The 13,879-nt window shown below is 40.8% G+C and overlaps 1 long non-coding RNA gene across 1 annotated transcript in view; it reads right to left on the bottom strand.

The window, feature by feature from the left end:
- Positions 1 to 2,258: 2,258 nt before the first annotated feature.
- The window catches only part of LOC106634536 (uncharacterized), a 30,641-nt gene continuing 19,020 nt past the window's right edge, over positions 2,259 to 13,879 (bottom strand). Inside the window, exon 3 of the long non-coding RNA XR_001337905.3 lies at positions 2,259 to 4,559. This is a non-coding gene — a long non-coding RNA (uncharacterized LOC106634536). The remainder of the gene's footprint in view (positions 4,560 to 13,879) is intronic.

The following is a 13,879-nucleotide window of genomic DNA, read 5'->3' as shown; positions in this document are numbered from 1 at the left end:
TCCTGTTAAAATGAAAGCCAGATCATGTCACTCTTCTATTTAACACCCTCCAACGGCTCCCATCTCTGATAGAGGAAAATCCCAAGTCTTTACTATGACCTACAAGGGCCTATTGGTAGATTAAAGATAGTCACAAATTATTTGACACTCTTCCCATTGAAAGGTATATTGCTATCTCCCCTTCCATGACTTCTTTGACCAATGAAATATGGCAGAAGTGGCCAGTCGCGGTAGCTCATGTCTGTAATTCCAGCATTTTGGGAGGCCAAGGCAGGTGGATCTCTGAGGTCAGGAGTTCGAGACCAGCCTGGCCAACGTGGTGAAACCCCGTCTCTACTAGAAATATGGCAGAAGTGCCACTGTGTCTGTTTCTGTGTCCAGGCCTTAGAAGACTGGCATTTTCTATTTCCTGTCTCTTGAAACACTTGCTCTTGGAACCTTGAGACACCATGTAAGAAATCCAGCTATTCTAATAGAGACCACATGGAGAGGCCCTGAGACTACATGGAGAGGAAGAGGGGCCTAGCTGAACCCAGCCTTCCAGCTATCTCCCCCAGGCACCAAACATGAGAGTGAAACCAAGTGGAATCCTACAGACCAACCCATCTGCCAGTGAACATCAGAGTGACCTTATTTGATGCTAGTAGAGCAGAAAAAAATGCCCAGTTGAATTTTGTCCAAATTCCTGATCCACCAATTGTGAGATACAAAAAGGTGGTTGTTTTAAGCCACAAAACTTGAGATAGTTTCTTATGCAGAAATAGAGAACCAAACCAGCTAATCCGACCTTGCCCCCTTCCATCATCTTCATGACCTCATTTACTGCCTTTTTTTTCCCTCATGCCTCTCTAGTCGTTGCTGCTTCCTTGCAGTTCCTCAAATCCTCCAGACCAGCTTCTGCCCAGGACTTTTGCATGTGCTGTTCCCAGTGTACATTCTTCCACCTGCACATAAATAAAGCAGTGTAAACTGTAATTACTGTTTTGAACCCTACTTTTTTCAGTTTATATAAATCTTTCTGTTGGAATAGTCTACTAAAACATTTTTTTTTGAGACAGTGTCTTGCTCTGTTGCCCAGGCTGGAGTACAGTGACACAATCATGGCTCACTGCAACCTCACCTCCTGAGCTCAAATAATCCTCCCTCTTTAGCCTCCTGAGTAACTGGGACTACAGGGGCGCATCACCACGTCCAGTGAATTTTTAAAATTTTTTTGTAGACACAGGGTCTCACTATGTTGCCCAGGCTGGTCTCAAACTTCTGGGCTCAAGCAGTCCTCCCACCTTAGCCTCCCAAAGTGCTGGAATTATAGTTGTGAGCCACTGTACGTGGCCTAAAACATTTTTTAGTGGATGCACAGTGTTCATTTGTGTGGCTATTTGTTTTACCAACATTTAATTATGAAAACTTTCAAATATACAGAAAAATTGAGAGATTTGTACAGTGAAAACACATCTATTTGCCACCTCAAGTCTATAATCAACCTTTTACTATATTTGCTTTATCACATATCTATTCCTCTATCCAACTTGCTCTTTTAAATACATTTCATCCTATTCAACATAGTACTGGAAGTCCTAGCCAGAGTAATCAGTCAAGAGAAAGGGAAAAAAGGCATCCAAATAGGAGGAGAGGAAGTCAAGCTATCTCTCTTTGCAGATGATTTTATACCTAGAAAACCCCATAGTCCCTGCCCAAAAGCTCCTAGATCTATAAACATCTTCAGCAAAGTTTCAGTATACAAAGTCAATGTACAAAAATCAGTAGCATTTCTATACACCAACAACAGTCAAGCTGAGAGCCAAATCATGAATGCAATCCTATTCACAATAACCACAAAAAATACCTATTAATACAGCTAACCAAGGAGGTAAAAAATCTGTCCAACAAGATAACACCGCTGAAAGAAATCAGAGATGACACAAACAAATGGAAAAATATTCCATGCTCATGGACTGGAAGAATCAATAGTGTTAAAATGCTCATACTGCCCAAAGCAATTTGCAGATTCAATGCTATTCCCATCAAACTACCAAGCACATTTTCACAGAATTAGAAAAAAAAATTCTAAAATTCATATGGAACCAAAAAGAGACCAAATAGCCAACGCAATCCTAAGCAAAAAGAACAAAGCTGAAGGCATCATACTACCTGGCTTCTAACTATACCATAAGGTTACAGTAACCAAAATAGCATGGTAACAAAAACAGACACACAGACCAATGGAACAGGCTTAAGAACCCAGAAATAAAGCCACACACCTACAATTGTCTGTCTTCAACAAAGTCAACAAAAGCAATGGGGAAAGTACTCCCTATTCAATAAATGTTGCTGGGATAACTGGCTAGCCATGATTGAAACTGGATCCCTTCCTTTCACTATATACAAACATCAACTCAAGATGGATTAAAGACTTAAATGTAAAACCTAAAACTATAAAAACTCTAGAAGAAAACATAGGAAATACATTCTGGACATAGGCCCTGGAAAAGATTTTATGAGAAGACACCAAAAACAATTGTAACAACATCAAACATTGATAAATGGGAACTAATTAAACTAAAGAGCTCCTGTACAGCAAAAGAAGCTATCAAAAGAGTAAACAGATAACCTAGAGAATGGGAGAAATATTTGCCAACTATACATCCACAAAAGTATAATATCCATAATCTATAAGGAGCTTAAATCAATAAGCAAAAACAAACAACCCAATTAAAAATGGGCAAAGGACATGAACAGACGCATCTTAAAAGAAGACATACATGTGGAAAAACCATATGAAAAAATGTTCAACATCATTAATCACTAGAGAAATGCAAATCAAAATAATAATGAAATACCATCTCACATCCATCAGAATGGCTATTAAAAAGTCACTGGGTACAGAGGCTCATGCCTGTAATACCAGCACTTTGGTGGTTGAGGTGGGAGGAGTTCAAGACCAGACTAGGCAACACAGTGAGACCCCATCTCTACAAAAAAAAATTTTTTTTAACTTAGCTAGGTGTGGTAGCATGCACCTGTGGTCCCAGCTACTTGGGAGGCTGAGGTGGGAGGATCACTTGAACCTAGGAGGCAGAGGTTGCAGTGAGCTGCAATCATGCCATTGGACTCCAGCCTGGGTGACAGTGAGACCCTATCTCAAAAAAAAAAAAAAAAGTCAAAAAATAACAGATGCTAATGATGTTGTGGAGAAAAGGAAATATTTATACACTGGTGAGAATGTAAACTAATTCAGCCACTGTGAAAAGCAATTTGGAGATTTCTCAAAGAACTTAAAACAGAGCTACCATTGTAACCAGCAATTTCATTATTGGGCATATACCCAAAGGATATAAGTTGTTCTGCTATAAAGTCACATAAATTCATATGTTCATTGCAGCACTATTCACAATATCAAAGACATGGAATCAACCTAAATGCCCATCAACAGTGGGCTGGATAAAGAAAATGTGGTACATATACACCATGGAATACTATGCAGCCATAAAAAGAATGGGATCATGTACTTTGCAGCAACATGGATGGAGCTGGAAGCATTATCCTAAGTGAATATACACAGAAATAGAGAGCTAAATGCCACATATTCTCACTTATAAGTGGGAGATAAACACTGAATACATGTGGACACAAAGAAGAGAACAACAGACACTTGTTGAATAAATAATAAAGTGGTTAAGTTATCTTGAGTGCATACCATGGGGCATATACTGTTCTTTGTGTGTGACATAGATAGATAGATACATAGATAGATAGATAGATAGATAGATAGATAGATAGATAGATATACAATGTGCCTTATGTGTATCATGTTACTTCACCAGGTAAACAACCCTATGAGGCAGATAGTGCTACTGCCATTTATATTTTACGAAGGAAGAAATTGGGGCACAGAAAGGCTAAGTAACTTCTCTCAAGTCAACAGCTAGATAGTTGTGAAATTGGGATTTGAACCCAGGGTGTCTGGCTCCAGAGCTTGTCTTTGCAACACTACACTGCTTCCTACACCGAGGCAGCTCTTCTGTAAAATGTATTAAACATAAGCTTCAGGGACTCTCCCTTGGCCGGGCCCCTTCTAAGGTCCTGGAAGGGGCCCTAGTCATGTGTTCAGAGGTTGTGTGCTTTTTCTAAAATTTGCAAGACCAGTATTTTTGTCCAAACTGGTTCAGACTGCTGTCTGTTTCCACACCAGCTTCCCCTGTTACAATTCTCTTATGCTAGAGGGTGTTGAAACACTACAGCCATTTCTGGTATCAAGCAAAAATTGGGATACTATTTAATTTGGATTTACTGGGTGATGTTTCCTACGGTTGCCATAACAAATTACCACAAACTTGATGGCTTAAAACAATAGAAATTTCTCTCTCACAGTCCAGAATCACAGTGTTGACAGGGTTAGTTCTTTCTGGAAGCTCTAAGGGAAAATCTGTTCCATGCCACTCTCCTAGATCCTGGTGGCTGGCAGCAACCATTGGTATTTCTTGGCTTGTAGATGGATCACTCCAATCCCTGCTTCTGTCTTCACATCACTTTCTCCTCTGTGGCTCTCTTGCCTGTCTCTAAAAAAAATTATTTTTTATTAAAAAAAGATTTTTAAAGACAACTGTCACTAGATTTAGAGCCCACTCTAAATCCAGGATGATCATTATCTCAAGATAATTAAATCTACAAAAATCTTTTACCAAGTTGGGTCACATTTGCAGGTTCTACAGGTTAGGACACAAATGTATCCTTTTGGGAGGCCACCATTCAATCTATATAGTGAGCTCTAGTTGTATATTCTGCAAATGTTCCTATGTGTAGTTAATTATTGCTTGATATACTGGTATGAGAGTGTCTTCTAGGGATATGACCAGTGCCTACTCGCTTTGCCACCTGACCCAGCATCATGAAGCAAAGTAGGATAAGAGGTTGTGTTGCAAAATGGGTATGTCCTACAATGCCCAGCACCAGAAGTGTCTGAGTAAGGAAGGCAAACAAGGTTTGAAATGTGTGGCGCCAGACACTTATCTGTGGAAGGCTCCTTTAATTATTGGGTGCGTAAAATTGTACATGGAGAATTCAGTTCTCATACAAAAAAATGGAACTTCTTACTTGTCAGGAATATAGTCGGTTATGTCTTTAAGTCATACAGCTCATATATGGAAGAAACTTGGTAGCAGTTTCCCAAACTAGATAACAATCTTAAACATTTATGTAACATTATCAATGAGTTTTTGAAACCAAAGCAAATTTTTTAAAGCTATGAATAATAATTTTTTAAAACAAATTTTGATTGCCCATGCTAGAGGAAAGACTGAATTGTATTTTTAGTTTAAGATGCTGATATTATCAAATTGATATCATATGAAGATGTAATCACAGAGTATGAAGCCAAGAAATGTGTTTAAAAAAAAGTGTTACAGATCAGGTACAGTGGCTCATACCTGTAATTTCAATACTTTGGGAGGCCAAGGCAGGAGGATCATATGAGCCCAGGAGTTGAAGACCAGCCTGAGCAACATAGTGAGGCCCTATCTCTACAAAAAAATTAAAAAATTATCCAGGTATGGTGGTGCACACCTGCAGTCCTAGCTTCTCAGGAGGCTCAGATAGGAGGATTGCATTAGCCCAGAAAGTCGAGGCTGGAGTGGTCTGTTATCCCACCACTGCACTCCAGGCTGGGCCAAAGAGCAAGATCCTGTCTCAAAAAAAAATGAAAACCCAAAAAGTATTATAGAGGGATAGGCTAAGCAGTTAACCAATCAAAGAGGGTTTTTTTAAATGGATTTTGTGGTGTTTGCAATATTTGTGAGCTTTATAGAAGTTATAATTTGACATGATTTCTTTTCTTGTCCTAAATAAATAATCATTTTACTGCCTAATATTATACTCGTAATTTTATAATCTCTTTCTTAAGAAGAGCCCTCCTGAATGTATAACCTTCAGGCCCCACAAAGCCTATTCTTTCACCTTTAAATAACACAGGCCCTACCCTCAAGGAATTCAGTTAGAGCCTGCACAGATTACAGTAAAAGCATCATTCTGGGTAAGACTTCATTCCTCCAGGAAGTAATGCAGCCCTCCCTGCTTCATGCACCAGCACATCAGATAAACATTCTCCCAAGTCCAGAATAATTATATCTTTCCTTTTTTTTTTAAACAGTATAAAGAACATTTTTGCTTAACCTGTTTGAGGATAAGTTGTCAACATGATGCCTCATTATTCATGAATATTTTAGAATGCATTTCCTACCACAAAGAATGTCTTAGTTCATTCAAGCTGCTATAACAAACTAGCATAAATTGGGTGGCTTATAAATAACAGAAATTTGTTTCTCAAAATTCTGGAGGCTGGGAAGTCCAAGATCAAGGTCCTGGCAGCTTTCTTGTCTGCTGAGGGCCCAATTCCTCACAGACAGCTATCTTTCCATTGTAACCTTATTCACCTCCCAAAGGCCCCACTTTCTAATATCATCATCTTGGGGGTTAGGATTTCAACAAATGAATTTGGGGGCCGGGGGAACATAAACATTCAGTGCATTGCAAGGACTTTTTCCTGCCAACCACAATGTAACTAATGATCAAAACAAGAAACTGACTTTGAAATATTACTGCTAAATAGTCTACACATCTATTCAAATTTCACCAACTGTCCCACTAATGTTATTTTTCAGTTCCTTGAACCAATCCAGGATCCCACATTGCACTTAGCTGTTATGTCTCTTCATTGGTGATTTTAACCTTGATCACTTGATGAAGATGGTATCTGCTAGCTTCTCCACTGTAAAGTCACACTTTTTCCCTTGGCAAGATGCTTTGAAACTAAGTAAAATTACTCATAAAATTTTGAATTAATTTATTTATTTTTATCAAATGGATTCGTGGATTCCCATTTTATTTAATGTGTTATAATCTCTTACTATCCTTATTTCAATGCTCAAATTGTCCCAGATTTGGCCAATGGGAGCTCCTTCAAGCTGGTTTCTATGTCTCTTTGACAGAATAGATATTATTCTTTCAGCATTTCTTCATTCTCTGGCACAGTAAAGTATTCTAGGTTTATCTTGTATTTTTCCTTCCTTCAGGCCTAGAACCAACCATTTCTCTAAGGAACCCTGGTTCCTGTTAGGAAAGAAAGGTGTTTAGAAACTAAGATCTGGATGCTAGATATGCTCATTGCTATTGGGGTGTTGCTCTTCCTAGCCCCACTCAGTGGACAGACCTAAGAAATATACTCCACACACACACTTCTATATCCATCTATGTATACTGAAAACTTTAAGTTCACACTGATACCTCTAATTCTAATCCAATACTCCAGCATTCACTCTAGTTTCATCTCTTTCCATTTTGGTGGTGGAGGGGGTGGATTGTTTTTTGAAGCAGGGGTTCTCTCTGTCATCCAAACTGGAGTGCAGTAGCATGAACATGAATCACTGCAGCCTTGATATCCTGGACTCGAGCCATCCTCCCACCTCAGCCTCCCAGGTAGCTGGGACTACAGGCATCTGCCATCCCACCCAGCTTATTTTTATTTTTTGTAAAGATGGGGTTTCACCATGTTGCCCAGGCTGTTCTTGAACTCCCGGGCTCAAGTGATCCTACCTCAGCTTCCCAAAGTGCTGGGATTATGGGGATTAAGACGTGAGCCACTGTGACTGGCCCATATTTTTCACTTCTTTCTCCAATAGTGAGAAACCTGGTTCCCATTTTCTTCAATCCATTTACTCACTATATAAATCCCTTTGCATGTTACCAATATCCTGTCACTGCCACATTCCCTCCTTCCCAAAACTTCTATAAATGTTCTTCTAATTCCACTTGGGTTCTGACACCCTCTGCTGGGTCATCCCTGATGTCAAAGCTCTCCTCACTCCTTTGGTGCCTGACACCTGTGTCACATACGAACATCTTCTTTCCCTCTTGGTGCATCAACATACTACCCAAGACCACCTAACATGTAGATGTCCTTGTCCATCATTCTGGGCTCTGACACCCTGTCCTGGATCGCCCTTCCATGGAGATGACCTCCTCACCCCATTCAGGCTCCTACATCCTGTGCAGATGCTCTTCCCACCCCTACTCAGGCTTGGACACCCTCCACATCAAGCATCATAATAGTAATAAGGTATTGTAAGATATCCCCCTGATATTAGGACCAAGTCAAGAATATCACTATCATTACTTCTGTTTGACATTATACTGGGATCTGAACTGAAAAGAAATAAAAGGTATAAGTACGGGAAGGAGAAAATGAAATTGTTCATTATTAAGAGACTACATGACTGTGCATGCAGAAAGTAAAAAGTACTGGACAGAAAGAACAAATGAGTTTAGCAAGGTCACTAGATACAAGGGTCAGTATTTTAATGATTAATTGTATTCTATATATGAGCAATAACAATTGGAATTGAAATTTTAAAATATTACTGATATAGCATCAAAAAAATCAAATACCCAGGAATAAATCCAGTGAAAGATATTCAAGATTCTACACATGAAACCAGCAAACATTACTGAGAAAAATTAAAGAAAATCTGAATAAATGGAGAAAAAAAAACCATGTTAGTGAATTATAAAACTCAAGAGTGTTAATTTTTCCCTAATTTATTACTACATTAAATGTAATCCTAACAAAAATCTTAGTAGGTGTTTCAATGGAAATTGACAGGCTGATTCTAAAATTTATATGGGGCTGGGCGCAGTGGCTCATGCCAGCACTTTGGGAACTAATCCCAGCACTTTGGGAAGCCGAGGAAGACGGATCACTTAAGTCCAGGAGTTTGAGACCAGCTTGGCCAACATGGTAAAACCTTATCTCTACTAAAAATACAAAAATTAGCCAGGCATGGTGGTACATGCCTGTAATTCCAGCTACTAGGGAGGCTGAGGCACGAGACTTGCTTGAACTTGGGAGGTAGAGGCTGCAGTGAACCAAGATGATGCCACGGCACTCCAGCCTGGGCGACAGAGCAAGACCCTATCTCAAAAAAAGAAAAGAAAAGAAAACAAATTATGTGGAAATAAAAAAATTATGTGGAAATCAAAGAGTCACAATAACAAAGACAATCTTGAAGAAAAATCAGCTGGAAGCCTTATTTACTAGATATCAAGGCTTATTATACATCTGCTATAATTAAAACAATATGGTATTGGTCCAAGGATAGACAAGTAGAGCAGAAGAGAGAGTCTACGAATAGATCTCCAAACTTATGGGCACTTGATTTATGATAAAGGTATGTTCCAATGCCCCCAGGAAAGGATGATTTTCTTCCTTTTCAATAAATAGTGCTGGAGTGGCCAGGCGCAGTGGCTCATGCCTGTAATCCCAGCACTTTGGGAGGCTGAGGCAGGCGGATCACCTGAGGCCAGGAGTTCGAGACCAGCCTGGCTAACATGGTGAAACCCCGTCTCTATAAAAATACAAAATTAGCCAGGTGCAGTGGCAGGTACCTGTAATCCCAACTACTTGGGAGGCTGAGGCGAAGGTTGCAGTGAGCTGAGATCGCACCATTGCACTCCAGCCCAGGCAACAAGAGTGAAACTGCGTTTCCAAAAACAAACAAACAAACAAAAAACAGTACTGGAGTAATTGTAAATTGTCATCTCTAGCTCATTCCATACACAAAAATCCATTCTATATGGATCATAGACCTAATAAAGCTTCTCAAGGATACCATAGGAGAGTATTTTCATGACTTGGCGTAGGCAAAAATTTCTTAAACAGATCATAAATCACCAGCCATCTCAAAAACAATTGATAAACTAGGCTGGGTGCTGTGGCTCACGCCTGTAATCTCTACACTCTGGGAGGCCAAGGTGGGCAGATCACCTGAGGTGAGGAGTTCGAGTTCGAGACCAGCCTGGCCAACATGGCGAAACCCCATCTCTACTAAAAATACAAAAATTAGCCGGGCGTGGTGGGTGCCTGTAATCCCAGGTACTTGGGAGGCTGAGGCAGGAGAATCACTTGAACCCAAGAGGCGGAGCTTGCACCGAGCTGAGATTGTGCCATTGCACTCCAGCCTGGGTGACAAGAGTGAAACTCCATCTCCAGAAAAAAAAAGAAAAGAAAAGAAAAACAAAAAACAATTGATAAACTGGACTACATTAAAATGAACTGTTTACCAAAAGCCACAATTTAGGAGTAAAAACGAAACCCAAAGAGTGGGAGAAGAAATTTTATATATAAGCTGGGTGCGGTGGCTCACGCCTGTAATCCCAGCACTTTGGGAGGCTGAGGTGGGCAGATTACTTGAGGTCAGGAGCTCAAGACCAACTTGGCCAACATGGTGAAGCCCCGTCTCTACTTAAAAATACATAAATTAGCTAGGCATGGTGGTGCATGCCTGTAAGCCCAGCTACTTGGGAGGCTGAAGCAGGAGAATCGCTTGAGCCCGGGAGGTGGAGGTTGCAGTGAGCCAAGATCACACCACGGCACTCCAGCCTGGGTGACAGAGCAAGACTCTGTCTCAACAACAACAACAAAAAAAAAAAAAAAAAAAAAAGAGAAAGAAAAAGAAATATATATACTAAAGGACTGGCTCCAGAATATGAAAAGAATTCCAGAATTATAAAAAGAATAGATCCATTAGAAAAAGACAGATAACTCAATTTTTAAAATGGGTAAAGGGCTTTAACAAATGTTTTTTAAATGGAGATGTATAAATGGCCATTGAGCTTTTGAAAAGGTACTAAACCTCATTAAACCTCAGGAGAAATGTAAATTAAATCCATGATACAATTCCACTACAACCCATCAAAATGGCCAAAATGAAAAAGACAGAAAATATCAAGTGTTGGTGAGAGTATGAGCAATCTTATACTCTGCTGGTGAGGGTGGGAACTGATACCAACCCTGTGGAAAAGACTCTTTTGCAGCGTCTACTAGGGCTGAACATGTATATATCCTGTGATCCAGCATTTTCACTCCTAGGTTTATACCCAACAGAAACGCACACATATTCATCATAAGACACATATTAGGATGTGTTTAGCAGGGATATTTGAAAAGGTCTCATACTGGAAGTTTCCTTAGTGCTAATTTTATTAGTTATCTATTGCTGTGTTAAAAATCAAAAACAAAAACAAAAAACAAAAAAACACTCCAAAATGTAGTGACTTCAAATGCTAAACATTATTAATCTGATAGCCTCTGAAATCAGGAATTTGGGAGTAGCATAGTTGAATGGCTCTGGCTCAGGGACCTTCATGAGGTTACAAAAGGGCTATAATGAAGGGATCACAATCATTTAAAGACTTGGCTGGGGCTGGCATACCCACAGGCAGACCTCTTCTGGGGGACTGTTGGCAGGAGGCCTCAGTTCCCTACTGATTGGAGGGTCTGGGGACTCAGTGCCTCACCACACAGGCCTCCCCATGGTATTCAGGCTGTTCCCTTGTTTTGATTTTCCCCTTCAGGGATTTCCATTTACTGTGTGCTGAGTCTTACTTTCCTGTGGTGGTGAATATTAGGTGTCAACTTGATGAGATGGATGCCTAGATAGCTGGTAAAGTATTGTTTCTGGGTGTGTCTGTGAAAGTGTTGCCAGAGGAGACTGACATTTGAGTCAGTGGACTGGGAAAGAAAGTCCCACCCTCAATGTGGGTGGGCACCATCCAATCCGCTGCCCGGTGGCTGGAACAAAGCAGTGGGAAGAAGGTGGGATAAGCTGGCTTGCTGAGTCTTCTGGCTTTCATCTTTCTCCTGTGCTAGATGCTTCTGTTCAGTCCTCCTGCCCTTAGACATCAGACTCCAGGTTCCTTGGCCTTTAAACTCTTGGATTTACACCAATGGTTTGCTGGGGGCTCTAGGGCCTTCGGCCACAGACTGAAGCCTGCACTGTCAGCTTCCCTGCTTTTGAGGCTTTTGGACTCAGACTGAGCCGCTACTGGCTTCTTTCTCCCCGAGCTTGCAGACGGCCTATCATGAGACTTCGCCGTGTGATGGTGTGTGCCAATTCTCCCTAGTAAACTCCTTTTCATATATATATATACGTCCCCTGGAGAACCCTCTGGAGAACCCTAATACATTGCCTATCTTCATAAAATTACAAATATTTGTAATTTTCTCTTTCAATTTTTTTTATCTCTTTTAAAATTTCATTTCAATTTTTCATAATTTCCTCCTTTTCACCTTCTATTTCTCTTAAGGCATCTGCTGTGTTAAGTCACTCCAGTGTTCTTTTAATTTAGTCTTCCTTTTTGAAATTACTTTTCCTTCCATTTCTAAATTTTTTCTGAATCCTGTCAAATCACATTTCAGAGTTTTTCTAACTCTGATTTATGGTTCTCCCATGTCTTGCATTATTCTTGATGTGTTTTATCTTTTTTTTTTGAGATGGAGTTTCGCTCTGTCGCCAGGCTGGAGTGCAGTGGCATGACCTCGGCTCACTGCAACCTCCGCCTCCCGGGTTCAAGTGATTCTCCTGCCTCAGCCTCCTGAGTAGCTGGGACTACAGGCACCCGCCACCATGCCCAGCTAATTTTCGTATTTTTAGTAGAGACAGAGTTTCACCATGTTGACCAGGATGGTCTCGATCTCTTGACTTCATGATCCACCCGCCTCAGCTTCCCAAAGTGCTGGGTTTACAGGCGTGAGCCACCACACCCGCTCTTTTTAAATAGTTATGGTTCCAGAGGTTTTTTTTTTTTCTTCTTCTTCTTCTTCTTCTTTGAGACCAGGTCTCTCTCTTGCCAGACTGGAGTGAAGGTGTGCCATCATAACTCACTGAAGGCTTGATCTCTTGGGCTCAAGCAATCCTCCCACCTCAGGCTCCCAAGTAGCTGAGATCACAGGCGCATGCCACCATGCCTGGCTATTTTTTTCAAATGTTTCACAAAAATGGGATCTCGCTATGTTGCCCAGGCTGGTCTTGAACTCCTGACCTCAGGTGATCCACCCGCCTTTGCCTGCCAAAGTGCTGGGATTACAGGTGTGAGCCACTGCACCCAGCCAATGTAGGGATTTAGAGTAACACATTACACCACTGCTATAACTTTCTTCACAGAATTCTAATATTCTAGATATTCTTGTAAATGGTGGTTGTGTTCACTTTGTAAAGGTTCACTGAGCTGTGCCCTTCACGTGTGTGCAGTTTGTTCTATGTATATAAATTAATAGGAAGTTAACCTCCATGTTAGTCAAGATTCTCCAGAAACACAGAATCAATAGGATGTGTAAATGTGTATGTATCATATTTGGAAAGAGAGATTTATTTTAAGGGATTGGCTCATGTAATTACAGAGGCTGGCAAGTCCACAATCTCCAGAGCAGACCATCAGCCTGGGGACCCACGAAAAAGCCAGTGTTGGAGTTTGTCTGAAGGTCATCTCAAAATTAGTCATCACACCCCCAAAAAAGAACCTTAATTTGGGTTTATAAATGAGACTTAGAGATGCTTAGTAACTTGTTCAAGGTCACTCAGCGAAAAGGTAATGAACCCAAAAGCAGAACTTGGCTCTCACTGAGGCCAGAGTTTGTGCTATTTCCACTATATGAGGCAAAGGATGTTCTAATGGGGTCCGGTCCCATCTTCATGGCTACTTTGCCGGTAGGTTCAAGGCACCATCCTCCTCAATGGGTAGCGGCAATAGCTCCAGATTGAGCCTACTGCTTTTACCCTCCATACAGCAGCTAGAAGTGTATCAGTTTGTCACATGTGGCCTGAGTTTAATAGTCCAGGGCTGCAATGACTGTTCCATGGTGAGGGGAACCAGTTTCCCTCTATTTTGTTGCCTTGCCATCCTCAACATATGGCTTCCATCTCCTGGCCTAGGATGGCTCCTCCAGCCCCCACCATCATGTCTGCATTGGAGCCAGTGAGAGGAGAATAGGAGGAAATTGAAGCCTGCACTTACTTCTCACAGCCCATTGGCCAGAGCAATTGGCTAGGTT

Source organism: Pan paniscus, chromosome 13 (genome assembly GCF_029289425.2).
Source record: "Pan paniscus chromosome 13, NHGRI_mPanPan1-v2.0_pri, whole genome shotgun sequence".
Lineage (NCBI taxonomy): Eukaryota > Metazoa > Chordata > Mammalia > Primates > Hominidae > Pan > Pan paniscus.
The sequence above is the reverse complement of the archived record's forward strand: the minus strand, read 5'-3'. Positions and strand labels throughout refer to the sequence as shown.